The sequence below is a fragment of the Sinocyclocheilus anshuiensis genome, unplaced genomic scaffold (assembly GCF_001515605.1).
Source record: "Sinocyclocheilus anshuiensis isolate Anshui unplaced genomic scaffold, SAMN03320099.WGS_v1.1 scaffold1239, whole genome shotgun sequence".
Lineage (NCBI taxonomy): Eukaryota > Metazoa > Chordata > Actinopteri > Cypriniformes > Cyprinidae > Sinocyclocheilus > Sinocyclocheilus anshuiensis.
In genome coordinates, this window is record NW_015540949.1 from 28,240 (window position 1) to 44,947 (window position 16,708).

General features: G+C 37.1%; 1 protein-coding gene across 1 annotated transcript in view; it reads right to left on the reverse strand.

Annotated features, from left to right (window-relative positions):
• Positions 1-16,708, reverse strand: part of LOC107689896 (semaphorin-6C-like) — a gene marked incomplete at its 3' end in the record, with an annotated part of 79,436 nt that overhangs the window by 26,368 nt on the left and 36,360 nt on the right. Inside the window, exon 2 of the mRNA XM_016488074.1 lies at positions 11,021-11,109. The remainder of the gene's footprint in view (positions 1-11,020; positions 11,110-16,708) is intronic.

Sequence of the window (16,708 nt, forward strand, 5' to 3'; positions counted from 1 at the left end):
TTATCAATAATAAGCAAATTAGGAGTTTATCATGGGAAAAGTATTAGTTAATAGTGAATATGTGTTCCCTAATTTAAAGTGTTGCCAATATTAATTTTCTAAAAAGTCATTCATGACAAACTTTCATTTGTTTTGTTAAAAATATCGATATTTCAGTTATACGGGTTTATAAGAAATGTATGGATTTATATGAACATACTAAGAAGGTTTTTTCATTTACAACTCATTGATCGATCGATAAATAGAACGATAGATAGATAGATAGCTGGATAGATGGATAGAACGATAGATAGATAGATGGATGGGTGTGGCCAATTTAATTCAAATTAACACTCATGAATCGAAAAGGAGACAATTCTGCACAAGCCTGTTGTGTTAGACAGGGAGAGAGAGAGAAAGACAGGGCACAATCCACTAGAGAATCCCTCTGAATAGAGTCATCCAAATTGAATCAATACATAAAGGCAGCGAGGCAGCGTCTGGTCACGACTGGGGTTTTAGTAGTGGTACCAGAAGTCAGACATCTCGATTTATAATGGCTTATACTGCCACCATATCGCTGTAACACGAAACTTACCGCAGACACACAGAAACTCAGCACGTACATTAGTCTGACACAGATACAAGCCCGTATCCCACAACCACCAACATCATTTACGGCCCTCAGAGTCGGCTCTCCCCAGAGGGCGCTCGGATCCATTGACTCTCACGCTACATGCAACAAAGAGCTTATTTCCAATGAGAACAGAGGACGAAATATGCTTTGAAATCGCGGCGAGTGGCGACAAGCCTGGAATTGGAATATTATGAAACATGAAGAAGAAAGCGGGGGCACGGGGACACCAAACAATATGAGCAACGAATCGATGAGAAGGAATAAATAGACAGAATAAGAAACAGAGAATGGGCTAGCGTGGTGCTGTGGTTAGAAATAGAGGCTATTTAAGGCCCGGCTGATATTTCTCAATTCTCCGCTGTTGAGTCAAGAGCAGACTGTTATGAGACACCAAGACGTTTCCCAGACTCTCAAGTGTGATGGATGGATATTTCAGCCAGTAAATATCGTACAGGCTGGAGGTTATATATTTTTCAGCGAGGACAAATCAAGCAATTCAGATGGTCTTGGCTAGTCCCGTGGATGTGGTCCTCGGTGTCCAGAGCTAATTATATAGCAAGGAGGAGGGGATCGGAGCACATTTAGACCTTGAGAAACACTCAGATCTCCAGAGTTTCCGTCCTATCAACAGATCAAAGACTGGAGTCTTCCACAACACCCCCTCGGGCGACGAGGGACCAGTGGATGAAATGAAACGGGCCGGTTGAGAGTGCTATGAGGGCAGTGTATGTTACGTATTCTTCAGTGGCACACTGTAAAGCCAATTATATTTTCTCATTAAAATGTCAGATGCGCAACAGTGTTACTTCGGGGTTTTCTCAACGCTACTCAGTGAAGTGCAAGGAACGCAAAGTAGTACTATAAAATTCAAGACTTTCTAACTTTCTCTGTTCTCTGTCATTCTCAGTGTTAATTAGGGCCGAAACAAGTAGTGGTGATTATCAACAATGAAAAATAGTTGGCAAATATTGTAACCTTCAAATAGCTGATCTCATCTGACCTAACGTAAGATGATTTTAAACTCAAACAATGTGTTTTAACAACAGGAGTGCTTTGATCCAAGAGCCTGATGCAGTCGGACACAGTTCAGACATACTCCAAGGAAAACATCACAGCCCAAAAGATTTAAATAAAGCAAAGTGTGGGGAAAAATACAGATTAAAAGCATTGTCATATCCACTACATGTAAGACAGAGCACAACTTGAATGTTAGATTATCTAAAAAGGAAACACCCCAAGCGTTTACCACTTTTATCTATAATACAGCTGGATAAATATTTATATTTAGATATTTTAAATGTAGTAGATATATAATATTTAGTAGATATTTTATAAGTAAATGAAAATGTCTATTTTTTTAGACTATTTTTGGTAAAATAAATAAGTTAAAAATATGGAATATTTTTATTTTGATATTTTCACACTAACTCTATAATGCCACACTGAAAAAAGTGTTGTTAGATCAAAGTAAAAAAAAATTACTTCAACTTGTTACAAGTAATCAAGGTTAAAAGTAGGGATGCACCGATACCATACTATAAATGGTCTTATTTTTATGATTTAGTTTTAATCCAAATGATGCGTGTGCTAAGTGAGTGAATATCAAAGATCACACAACAGAAGTCTCTCTCTCTCTCTACCGTTAAGTAACTTGTGCATTGTTTTACTTACTTGTTTATGACATATCCGACCGAACTACAAACTTTCCAGTGATGTCTGTGAGAAAGATATATTCACTCGACAAGCTCGCGCATCTCAATCCACGCACACGCGCTCAATTTGTTTATCAGCTCGCGCACATCAGCTATACAGGCGTTAATACTGAATGTTTAATATTATATTCATTGCATACAGTGGGTATGGAAAGTATTCAGACCCCCTTAAATTTTTCACTCTTTGTTATATTGCAGCCATTTGCTAAAATCATTTAAGTTAATTTTTTTTCCTCATTAATGTACACACAGCACCCCATATTGACAAAAAACTTGTTGCATCTTTCCCAAAAAGACTCAAAAATTGATTAATCTAGAAAAGCCTAATAAAACCTCTCATCTCAAGGCTAAATCTGAAGTCAATTAAGAGCTGTTTAATTAACTCCCAAATATTTTATTAATAATTAGATAAGCTGATTATCAAAATAATCATTAGTAGCAGCACTAGTGTTGATCAGTATAATCAAATAACCTTAGCTGTATCTCTTCATAGTACACCACCTTCCAAAGTTCAACACAAGGTTGTGCATGAAGCATCCAGTGGTCTAGTTACGCCCTAAATAGAATTAATTCATCTCCTGCCAATTATTTTGGACCCAGGGCCAAGTCTAAAAGTAGAGCACTATATTTTATTCTGCTTATCTGTGGAAACAGTTCAGGTCAATCAGATATCCAGCCCACAACAGAGGCCTGATTGACATTCTATAAGAAAAAAACTCTTCTTTTGGTGTGAAATGTGAATAATGCAAATGCCCCGGGCCACATTTATCTATGGTCCAGGTCGAGGGAGTCAAGCGTTATTAAAGCAGTACTGTGACTGAAGTAGAATGTCAATGTTGCACGTTACCTGCTGCAAGATTTAACATCACATTAAACAGTGTGTGTCCACGCTTCGACGCACTCACACACACGCACACCGGCTCCATGAATATTATAATGTGACCCACGGGGCAAAAACGCAGTGTGTCTGAGAGCAGCAGAGGAGTGAAGGGCCTGTCTGCCAGTTCGATGGCCGGTCTAGCCACGCAGACACCGTTCAATAGAAGCTTTCATTTCAATTTCTGAATCGCCCTGACAGGGAAAGCACTAGTGAAAGAATGTCAGCGAGGGCCAGATGCCCGACAGCGAGTGTGCATGAATGTGTGCGGATGAATGTGATTGCGATTGCTCTCATGTGTTGTGCGATTGAAAAAAGACCGACAGAGAAGAGATAAGGAGAGGGCAAGAGGTAGGAGTGATTCACTGCGTCTCAATCGTACAATTATCAGATGAGAGGGTGTGAATGTCTCGCACTCAGGCCAGAACCCTTTGCGGATAAAAAGCACTTCTCCGTGTCTAATACGCACATTAATCACGAGTTCTGTTGCTCTTCTGAGTTAACACCGTGTAAAGTGTTAACAAAGGGGCTTCAAAACCATTCTGTTTTCGAGCAGACTAACAGGACGGTGGATGTGAAAAACGATAAATGATTGATTAGTTACATGACGGTAAATGAATAATGGATCACTCTGAGGTGGTTCATACACCTTATGTAATATATCTCACAGCATTTCGGCTTTCTTACGTGCCACAGCTCAATTTGCAGTATCACGGCTGCCATCTAACCCTCTGCAGGCATTTGAAATGGCATCTCGCTCTGCTTCCACAGCGTTCGGCGGAGACCGGGAGGAGTTGAGAATCATTGCATCCCTGGGAGGAGAGGAGGAGGGGAGGGACATCCAGCTAAATGCATTTATCTGCTGTTGGCAGCTTTTCAAGCCCACAGCCGAGGCGAGATCAGACAAGAGCGAGTGTTAGCGATCCCTTTGCGGGCCGATATGCGGCTCATTTGTGTTATGCAGTACACTGTCATGTTCCCATCAGAAACGCTACCATTCGAAAGTTTGAGGTTGGTACGATTTTTGAATGTTTTTCCAAGCCTCTTTGCAAGGCTGCATATATTTGATGAAAAATACAGCAAAACAGTAATTTTGTGAAATATTATTACATTTTTAAATGTATATAACATTGAAAACAGTTATTTAAAAATTTACTTTATTCCTGTGATGGCAAAACTGAATTGTCAGCCGCCATTACTGCAGTCTTCAGTGTCACATGATCTTTCAGAAATCATTCTAATATGTTGATTCGGTGCTCAAGGAATATTTCTGATTACCAGTTTTGAAAACAGTTGTGCTGCTTAATATTTATTGTGGAAACAATGATTCATATTTCATTAAAGAATCATTCAAAAAAGTAAAAAAAAAAAAGTATTTATTTGCAATAGAAATTTATAAATGTCTTTTACTGACCCTTTAATGCTCCCTTGCTGAATAAAATGGTAAATTTCTTTATTTTATTTTTTACTCATCCAAAATCAGCATATTGATTTAAGAAAGATTTAATAATTTATGAAAAATCATGTGACATTGAAGACTAGAGTAATAGCTGCTGAAAATCACAGGAATAACTTATAAATAGAAACTTATAAATAAACAGGAATAACTTATAAATACATTAAGAAATTTTAATTATATTAATATTTTAACAATAATACAATATTATTTTACTATCGGGGTTTCTGCAGATGTGAACAAGTTAAATGTAAGACTTTTTAAGACCTTTTTAATACCACCATATATGAGATGTATAATGGAAAAACATTATATTACATACATATATGTAATATTTAATGCGTTTAATGTAAAAAGAAAACAAAATATCATCGCTGTCATACATTATATTTATTCCTATGATATACTGTGAACTTTTCATATCAGCATCAATATTCCATACAAAATCTCCCCACAAACGTACTGCATCACCGAGATTTTTGGTGGTGTAAACAATTTATTCTGAAGCAATATTTTCAGTGTTCTATCAGCTTTCACATACTTAAATCTGCATATTTTAAGGCCTTTTATAAGGAAAACGTTATTTAAGAAATGTTACGATTTTTAAGGACCCACGGACACCCTGACTATATCCCGACCCCAAACTTTTGCACCGTAGTGTTTGTTGTGTGTATGTGAAACAGTATGCGTGTTAGGAAACTTTTTTGCCATGGAGAAAAAGCAGAGGAGGAAGCCAGACACAAATCAAGTAGTGAAGTATTGAAAAATAAGAGAGAACTTGACAGATCAAAGAAGAGAGATCAACCAATCAGAGGAGTTCTCCAGGTCTTCAGACATTCTTCCACCTGTAGAGAGTGAGACAGGTTCTGTCTGGGTTGGAGAGTGAGACGGTCCCATCAGAAGCATTTCAGGCAGGCAGTATAATTCTGAGCAAAGGGATGCAGTGATCTTCTCACAGAGAGGAATTCTATGTCCTTCATGGGGAGATTTGGAACTAGAGGAGACACTAACGATTCATTGAGGTTTGTGGACATTTAAAGCAGAAGAGATTGCTTAATGACAGAACCCTGCACTCGGCTTCTCTTGACAAACATCCAAGCAGATTTAGCGCACATACATATATCCAGGCAAGATTAAAGTTGAAAACAGATTCGGTGTTTGTTCTTCTGCTAGATTCATGTTGATTCACACATCGACACACCACACAGCTTGTCTCTGTCTCTACGGTGGTTGCGAATGCCCCAAAGGAGACGTGTGAGAGACATCCAGGACTGACAGACCTGATCCTAGATCAGCAGTGGGTGAATCCCGACAGATGCCTCGCATCAGAAGATCAATATACCACTTAATTCTGCACTGTTGCTGAATAACAATGGGCCGTGAGAAAGCTTTTCACTCACCACCTCCCAGCTGATACCAGCCACAACCCATAATTACTTTAGCAGACGGTTATGGGTGCTACATGTCTGGAATGATGTTGCAGTAAGGTTGCAGAGAGCTTTCGATGATATCTCAGTCTTAGAAAGGTTTTTGCAAGCATGCTGCAAGGTCTGCTGGTAAATAAATTAAGCTTATTAAATTGAAACACGCTCAATATTATTTACCTGGAGAACTACCAAGCTTCTCACAGGAACGTTTACATTCATCAACACGCTTCAGGTGAGTTAGGTGGTTGCTCTAGTCTAGAGGCATTTAATTAATCCAAAGCAACAGACTAAAAAGACTTTTACACTGTATTTCAAATAAATTGTTCTGTTCATCAAAGAATCCTGAAAAAACGTATCACAGTTCCCCAAAAACATAAAGCAGCACAAATGCGTATAACCTAGATAATAGTAAATTGTGTTTCTCTAGCACCAAATCAGCATATTAGAATAATTTCTGAAGGATCATGTCATTAGGATTAATGGCTGCAGAAAATTCAGCTTTGCCATCACGAGAATAAAATTAGAAATTATATGGTAAAGCATTTAAAATATATTTATTATAGTTATAGTTATTACATTTCTAAGTTTTCCATGACTTTGGGAAACATGAATTTTAAAATGATAGTTTCACACTCTAATTCTAGAATTCTAATTCTAAAGACTAGCATATACTAAAGAAAACATTTCACGTCTCACGATACATCTAACAGCTTTTACCAGGAAATACAGTTTATCATATGCTTCTGCTGTATATGCTTTTACTAGAACTCCATATGGCAACACATATGTAGATTATTCCTCACATTAATCCACCAATGTGAAAATGGGGAAGATAATTAAATATTCATTCGTGATTTATCTAAAATTAACGAATTTGTTAACCCCAGATATACACTGCAGAACAGACACCAAATTTCATTTGATGAATGAAAATCAGGCTGTGTTTGGGATGCAAGTACAGTAAACCACGTTCAATACCACTGTTGTCATGTTTAATGGATGTTGATCGCTCATCCAATGAGACATTGAAAACACTTCTTGTTCATTCAGCCGAACGATCAACAATACGGCATAATTGAACATACTGTAGCAGTCTCTGTTTTACTGGCGTCAAATTGAATATGGCATTTACATTGACTAAAGTCTATAGCTGGATCAAATCCAACGCCTCTTGAAATCTTTTATAAGCTCAGTTACTAACTTCACTCTCAGTCATTGTGGATTTGCACAATACAGTCCATATTATTATATTTAAGTCTATATTATAAAATGCATGGTGACTGAGTATAATCCAGCGGTTGCCCATCACTAGTTGTTGTGACAAGACAGGAGGAGGAGCAGCAATGTGGATTACAAAAGCACGGCAAATATGAGTGTGAGCATGTGTGTGTGTGTGTGTGAGTCGTTTGGGTATCTATTAGGATTACAGAAGCAAGACGTGTGTGACTCTGGAGAATATAATTCTGTCAGAGTCAGAGTTCTGCTATGGGGTCACCCCTCCTTGGAGCCATCTGCTTCCTCCTGCCTGTTAGTCTCAGGGCACTGAAGCTCAGAACTCAAACAGGCCCGGGGGACGAATGCACACACATAAATACACCGAAAATAACTAGACACTGGTGGTTAGGAACCAGGAAGTGATTCCTGAGTGCCAATCTGCTGGTGAAAATGGGAATTTAACCCCAAGCTTTTCCTGCGCAGCCTAGTGCTTCCCTGTCGGAGCATAGAGGAACCAATCAGATGATTAGGTTTGTGTAGCCAACATTGAGTTTGCTTGAATCCTACTGTATGTAGGGCATAGCATGCAAGGATGGTTCACAGAATATTCATTTTTGGGTGAACTATCCATATAAGTAAATGTTAAATCTCAAATTATTCCAGTTATGCATTATCGCCCCTAGCCAAATCATTATAACAGGGTTTTTCAGTCATAGAAAACAAGAAAGAATATCTGGAATATGCTATTGTAGACGTACAGACAGTCCAATCATTGTATTCAAGCCTAAAGTGCCGTTCCAGATGTCTGCTCTGAAATTTCCTATTCGCTGGGTGAGATTTTGCTATTCATTGTAGCCTTGCTGTGGTGGGCAACAATGAAGCAGAATGAATGAGAGCATTAGGCAGCCACAGAATCATGAAGTCAGAAGGCCAAAGAGTCAGAGAATCGGCTCTCGTCTCCTCACAGCAAAAAAAAAACAAAAAAAAAACAGTGAAAATGCACATTTCTCACATTGCAGAAAATCACACTTACTGTATGTTTGAATGTGTGGTGCCAGATATGAAGAGGAGTGAAAGAAAGAGATTCATTCATCTCTTCGACCCCGTTCACACCTGATTTTAACATCAATCTCTAGTGTGCAGCTCTAAATACAGGGGGCCAACGCATCTTGCGCAATCGGTTCACTGAGCACATTTGGAGGAGGTTGCCGACACACGTGGTCATGTTTATATAGTGTAAATGCTAATGTATCCAGTCAGCAAAAGACCACGTACTCATGTAACATGTAATCATTGCAAGACATGTTGGAGGCTTTTACAGTCTCTGCCAACAAGTTATAGCTTTAAAGCCAACATTAAACAAAGTCAGAAAATTCACAAATCCATTTGACTTCTGTAATATGATGTATTTATGAGATATTCAATGAGAAACACCAGGTAGGATCTGATTTTTACATATCTGTAATTGATTGGATCATGAAAAGGAGTTTTCCATACTGGAATGGAGCCAGAAAGCAATTGTGGATGACCACTTTCCTTCTAAAACACTTCAGGTACTCATTGGTTGAAATGTTAGTGGCCTTGATGATGTCAGCAGAAAAGCAAAGTTATTAAAGTGGTAGAGAAAGTTATATTTTGATTAAGGGCTATAAAAACAAACATTTTGCCTTTGAATAACACGCCCAATGAATTATATACAAAATGCCCAGGAATTTAAAGGAAAGAGGGATTTGATTTCATGCTGACTTCAAAGTAATATGAACTATCATTTTGCACATGCTTTAAAAAAGCGAAATGTTTACAAACTAAACTACATAAAACCTGTTTCTTTCTCATTTCACCATTGGGAATCACATCAGAACACACACACACACACACAAAAAACATCTACATTTGTAAGCTTTCGCACCTGACCTTTCACAAAGTTGGTACAGGCCTTTCCACTGGCACATTTCCAGACCTGCAGGGCTCAGCTCTATACCAGATCATCCACAACACACTTAGAACCTTCGGGATAAACAGTGTAATGCAATTTGACTGAATACCGCTCCGAGTGATTCTCTGTGGCCATCAATGACCTTTGGATGAAAATGTGTATTCCAGAACAAAAGGGAAGGATAGAGAGAAATCTAGAATGAAAGTGCTTACACTGTTGTTTCTGCTCAGAGGTCAGCAGCAGGGAAGTGAAAGAGAGAAAGAGTGAATGAACAATGGTGCGGCTCAAATGATGTGAGGGCATGTCAGTTTTAGTCAGAGCCAAGGGTTTGACCAGAAAAACAAAGGTCATTTCATTGCATGCCAAAAACCTATTATACGTTTCTTTGAGGGGTGGATGGTATAACCAAAATCTTATCTTAATCGTATCGTTTCTCCATCAGAGTAAAAATAAAAAATAAATAATAATAATTTTGAGATAAAATTTAAATTACAAAAAATTCAAACTATAAAATATAAATTCAATATTATGAGAAATAAAATCATAGCTATTTTATAGTGAGATTTTTTATTTTATAGTGACACAAATTATGGGAGGTAAAGACAATATTGCATGACAGAGACATACTGAAATACATAGTCGCAGTTATGAAAAGTAAAGTGAGATACATATTGTGAGAAAAAAGTTACAATTACAAGAGATAATAAAGTTGCAATTACAAGAAATAATTTGCAAGTGAGCTTATTGTGAATAAATAGAAAAGTAAAATAAATAGTAAAATAGTAAAAAGTAAAATAATTTATTGGCAATAAATAGAAAAGTAAAATAAAAATAAAAAGTGAAACCGATATAAAGTCAAATTTTAAGATAAAGATGAAGTAAATTGATAAAAAATTAAGTCAAGCTGTGAGATAAAAATTCACAATGATGAGATTTGAAAAGCTGAAAAATAGTCAAAAATCTCTCAAAAATTTGAGAGAGTTGAAAAGTAGTCAAAAATAGGTAATGGGATTTAAAGGCAGAATTGTGAAAAAGTTATATTGGGAGATATACAGTCAGAAATCTGAGAAATAAAGTTACAATTATGAAAAATAAAAAAGTCAAATTGTGCGATTGTCATATTGATAATCACCAGAAATATTTTGCTACTTTTAGATATAAAGTTGCAATTATGAGATAAATTCACAATTATGAGGAAAAAAAGTGCTTGTAAGGCCTTTTATTTATTTATTTGTGTGTTTTTTTTTTTTTTACTCTGAGGTGGAAACAGGCTTCCACATCATGCAGTAATGTCTATTTGATGATTTAATTAAAGGGTTAAATCCCTTTTCCTTTAAAGGGACTTCATTTGCTAATGTTTCAAACCTCACGTTTTTAATAGCATACAATGTTCCCATTTATACTGTGGTGTAAATGGCATAGCAGAATCTCTAACAGTTGCTACTGATATATCGTCCAACCTTAGCTCCTCTAAACAATGGGCTAATGTAATAAATTGGATGAGCACAGATCTGTATCTCAAGTGCCCGTCAGTCACGTTTCCTTAACGACGCAATCCATGAATGCAATCCAACTATAGTGGGTTGCATCAGATCTGACAGGTCGATCTGTGTCTGTTAGTTCTGCTGATCTCGAACTGATGCTGCGTCTCTGTATACTGCTGCGTCTACAATTGATTTTGTCTGCCATGACGAAGAAAGGAAACACGAACTTGCGTGTCCATGATGATAGGCAGGAAACCTGAATCACTATAAATAGAGAAAGACTAATTCAAAACTCACTGTTGTCCTTTCAGGAGATGAGCAGTGGAGGAAACGCTTCGGCTCTCACTGGTGTTCACGAGCTTAGCTGGAGATTTTCACTCGAGATCCTGTGAGGAAAAAAGAAACCGACAAAAGGGGGACATAAATATATTTGGATTTGGCTGTGTTGGAGATTTGTAGACTAATAACCGCTGGTTTGTAGGTGACTCGTGTTGGCAGGAAATGTGAACCGGCCGGTGACCCGTGACAGAGGAAGATTCAGAACTCACCACCGCTCAGGAAAAAAAATCCCTCTAACACTCGTGCTTTAAAAACACTCTCTCATAAACACACACGGCATAACTCTAAACAGGACCAGATGTTACTGCAAGGGAGCTGAACTCCCATCTGTGAGTGGAAAAACCAAAGCAACAGCAACTTTCTATTCATTAACCCGCTTCTGTCAAAAAATGGCAGGAAAATCATGGCGGCAATTTGTGTTTAATACGCAAGACATACTGCAACTCTATGCATTTCTATATGCATCTATCTATTCATCCATTAACCTCATGCAGTGCCTTCGATAGGGGAACATTAAACTTTAATAGAGGGGTCTTGCAGCACTAAAACAGAAAACAGTACAATTCGGAAGGACTGTGAATCACGGATTCAATTAACCAACTGTGGAATTCCATACTCCTGCATCTTTTAAAACCCCTGGTGAGGTTGGGGGGCGACTGGCTGGATTTCCCGGAAAACACATTCATGCAAGGCTATCACATTCTGACCGCAGTTAGCCCTGCGATCCGCTAGTGAGTTATCGCATGTGGCTCAGGCATTTATCCCTCTCACCCTTCTCTTTCCATCACTCACACCCCCCACGTCCCAGCCGGGGGGCTGATGGGTGAGGGAGGGGGGGACAGTCATTGCTCACAAGCCTGAATCTGGTGTCTGAACTCAACCATTTATTTTACGCTACAGAAGACAGGAGAAACAAAACAAACCATAGCGAAAGACACTACAGACAGATCGCTTTTCCAGAAAATATCACTGTCATCTGGCTAGCCATCTAGCAGTGCTGGCAAGTAATCAACTAGAATTAGTTATGTGGCTAACTTTTGTAGTAAATCCCGAAGTATTCTTTCGGTTTTTTACATGTACGCCAGGATTACACAATGTGGCGTAGATTTCATCAACAGCATAGCATGCACACAGCTCGATTTTTCTCATCATATGCAATTAATATTTCTCTCTTCAGGGTAGTTAGTAATTAAATACTGTAGCTAGCTGTGAAGTTAATTTATCGGACACACTAATGAACACAAGACACTGTAATATTTTAGGATAAATAAAGCCAATATTGCAAGATTAAAAAAAATCTGACAGATAAAAAGTCGTAATGTGAAATAAGGTCATATTGTGAATACAGTCGCAATAATGTGAAATAAAAGTCAATAAAATATATTTTTTTTTAAATAAATAATTTGCAATTGATATATAAAGTTGAAATAGTCATTATACAGTATCTTTTTTTTGTCCGAGAAGGAAAACTTTTAAATCACAGTAATTGCTATTTTTTTTATTTTAAAAATGAAAGGAACTTAAATAACCTGGTATGCTAATGCACATTTGTGTCAAATAAAGCACTTTAACAATGATTAAATTCAAAATATAGCACAACCTTAAGTGCCTTACTGCTTTTATAACTGTTACATAACAAAACAATTTTTTCATTCATAAAATATTTATGTAGCTAGAATATGCCTGATAAATGCTAACATCAACACTGTAAAAACTGATTTTTTAAAATTACGTTTAATTCAAAGTGTTGCTTGTCATTTCTTATTTCAAGTTAGTAGTAATTTCAGTTACACTTTGTTTTTAAGGTCCAATTCTCGCCATTAACAAATCATTAACTACGACTTTTGCCTCAATAAACTCCTAATTTGCTGCTTATTAATAGTTAGTAAGGTAGTTGTTAAGTTTAGGTATTGGGTAGGATTAGGGATGTAGAATATGGTCATGCAGAATATGTGCTTTACAAACACTAATAAACAGGCAATATGTTAATAATAGGCATGGTAACAAGCAACTTCTTAATAGTGAGGACTGGTCCCTATACTAAAGTGTTATCATGATTTCTAAATGAAAAAAGGTTCTACAGCAATATTTTTGAGTGTATGGGTGCAGTGCAGTGATATACATGGCAGCTAAATGAACAGGCATTTTGCATCATAGCTAATATTGCATATTTTAGCATGGCTGGAATAATGTATTGACTAATTTGTAACGTAAATTACCTGTAGTAATTATAAATGACTTGTTACTTCCCCAACGCTGATATTTTTCAGCTTCTGTGAAAGCTGAACTGGATTTATATATACACACACACACACTCAGTGTATCCTGTGTTTACGCCTCACACTGCGGAGGGTGAAACCGTAGTTCATTCTTGTTTGGCCCGGTGGATGTCATTGGCTCTGTGAATGAGCAAATCCATCAAACACAGTTCATTTGAAATGAAGCTAATGTAACTATCCAAGCATGAAGTTACACTGCAATAAAATCAATACGGACCGTGGTTGGAGTGTGTTTCTGTTTGGAAATATGAACTCGAGGATAAAAAAGACAACAATGTAGAAACTCTATGATGCCGGTACATCCCCCTTTGGCTAAATTACACATTTAAATCACAGTATTTGTGTGTGCGCTGTGATTTACTGGCAGTCTTACTGAGGTCCCAGCATTCCCTCTCACTGACTAACTCGGGTCAGTGATCTAATGGTCATGACAGTATCTGAGCTGTACTGCATCTTGAAAGAATCCAATTCTAATAGTACCATCCAAAATCTATTAAGCATTTCTCAAGTGCTCTCTCTTTATTGTGACATAGCTGCACCTGTTATATCTTACACAGAGTGGTCTTAAAGGGACAGTACAGTCAAAAATAAAAAATACTCATCCTCATGTCGTTACAAACATGTATGATTTTTATCTTCTCTGAAACACACACATACATAAAATCATAAAAACAGTCCATACTGGTTTTTAAAAAGATATGAGGGTGAGTAAATAATAAGGGGATTTTATTTTGGGGGAGTAAACCATCCCTTTAAATCACCTTCAGATCTATACTAACCCATTAAATTGTTTGTTTGCATGTTTGTAATAAATAAATCTCAGCTGATTGTCAGCTGTTTATCTTCTACAATGTGATTAGTGTCCTGAAATTGGGCTGGTCTACACACAAACAGAGCTGCTGTTGTTGTAAATGCACTTAGAGACACTGCTGACCAGAATTAGGCTTAGGTTCAAGATTAGATGTAGATTTGCGATCATATTCCATTTAGGAATCATGAGATTTAGATGCACAGCATTAGGTTAAGATTAGGTTTATGATTAATACTAGAGATCTGTATAGGTTTATGATTATTGGTTGGATTTAGGGTTGAGGACATTGAGGATTATGGTTTTGTTTGGAGTGAGTCATCTGCTGGCATTACTCAATTCCCACAGAGATATATAAAAAACAAAAATCACTCACTGCGTCTTCTCTATAAACTCATCCCTATCATCACTCAGAGGGCTATGCAGATTATGTTTTAAAATGTACTGAACATTTGAGATTTGAGACTTGAGTCAAAAGCCATGGATTTCAATATCTTAAAGCTGACTGATCCAAGGCTATATAACCTCTCATTTGTGTGACGTTTAGAAACGCTTTATTAATTTCTTTATCTTAAAGGAACAGTTTATACAAATTCTACAAAAGTAAAAAAAAAAAAAAAAAAAGGACTACAAAAGTCATATGGACTACAAAAATGGTGTTTAATTTGTTACCAAACATAAATGTCATTGACTCCAAATTTAAACTTAAAGAGGAAGGGAAGATTTTCAATGAAAATCTTGAGGGTGAATAAATGATGTCTGAATTTTCATCTTTGGATGAACCATTCCTTAAAATCTAAAACACACATTCACAAATATCTTACTGTACCTGCTTTCTCTTTACTGCTATACACAAAAAACATTTTTACCACTCTATGAGCGTGTGTCCTACTTACATCTTTTTTTCAGTCTTCACTTAGCCCACCCCATCTCTCTCTTTCATTTCGCCTCTCTGTTTGGTGATGAATTGTCCCTGGTCTCCAGGAATGGATCTGTTAATAATTCAGACCAGATCATAGCATTGACCATTAGAGCCGGGAGGCAGAACTTTCAGCTGCCTGATAGATCACTAATCAGATTAATCGCTGTCTTTCAGTGGGAAATGGAACAGAGTGAGGGACCATGCCGCGCATGGTAATATACTGGACCTTCTAGAACACTTCACCAGCAGACGCTTTCAATTACGGCAAGCAACCACCTACAGCTTGAGAGAACATTACCCATGTTTGAGTATTCAAGCAGCAATCCTAACATTAGCCCAACACAGTGAAAATATCATCCCGATAGATGTGCGTCACACCAGATGCGCTTGAGTAATTTGTGTACCGATGGATGAGACTAATACCTGTTCCAGGCAAAAACATATACATCACTGTAGCTCAGATACACTAGTCGGAACGTCATACAATTAAACTTGATCATCAGTACATTCAAATCATGCTCCCCAGGAGTAATTTGACTCTAATTGAAGTGTTCTGAGGCTCAAGTAAGTATGTATTTTTTTTCCCAGCTGAGCTCAAGAACACAGGTCATTTATATCAAGGTCATTATATTTCATTTCACCTGAGCTTAACATTGATTTCCCTGTAAAACTATTTGACTGTTTTCTGGCTTCACATACAGATGTTACCAGCGGTAGCGGCTAATGACAAAGTCATGAGTTTGGTGGGGTTTTGTTTGTGTCCGACTGAGCTGATGCCAGTTAAATTACACAAATTAAGAGTTCACCATGGTGTGGAAATATTGATTAGTCACAGTCTGCTGTGCGTCCCGTATATACTCACGCATTGATTAACAGATTATACAAACATCCAGCACTACTTAGTTCACCCAAGAAGTGCAAATTCTGTCACTATTTACTCATGTCTTATCCAACCCCCACAACAAAAATAAACATGTTTATTGTTTCACGTGTAATATTAAGGAAGTCGTTTGTAGGCATAAAAGTAGTCTATAGATATTCTGTAATATTTTTATCCATTAAATATTTTGTTAATGCAAATTCAATTTAAATATAATTTTATATATGTTATCTAAAATAAATTAATATTATTATACAATAAGTAAAATATTTTATTATAACTTTTGGTGCTGCATAGTGGGGAAAAAAACAGTATACAGGTTTTGAACAACAATCAAAATATAAATAAATAACGACAGAAGTTTATTTTAAGGGGTAAACTATAGATTTAACAGTTCAGGAGCAATAAAGTTCATCCAACTCCATAACTTTGCTCCAATTGTGTCCGCTCTTTCTCTCTCGGTCTATTTCTCTCTCTCAGTGTGTCGTGTTCTCTCTCTTGACTTACTGTGATGTTTTTGTTCTTTTTTCTACAATGAAAAGTCTGATCTGGTCTGGCTGACGGCAACATTCACTGACTATTCATGTATAATTTATCGCAGAGAAACAGAACGAGGGTGAGAGAGTGAGAGTTTGTCCCTACCTCTAAGAGATTTAAATGCTGTATTCACACACTAGAAAAAAAAAAAAGCTGCATCAGGCCACTGATCCTAAAGACACTGAACTCAACACCACAAGATTGACCAAGAACAAAAACA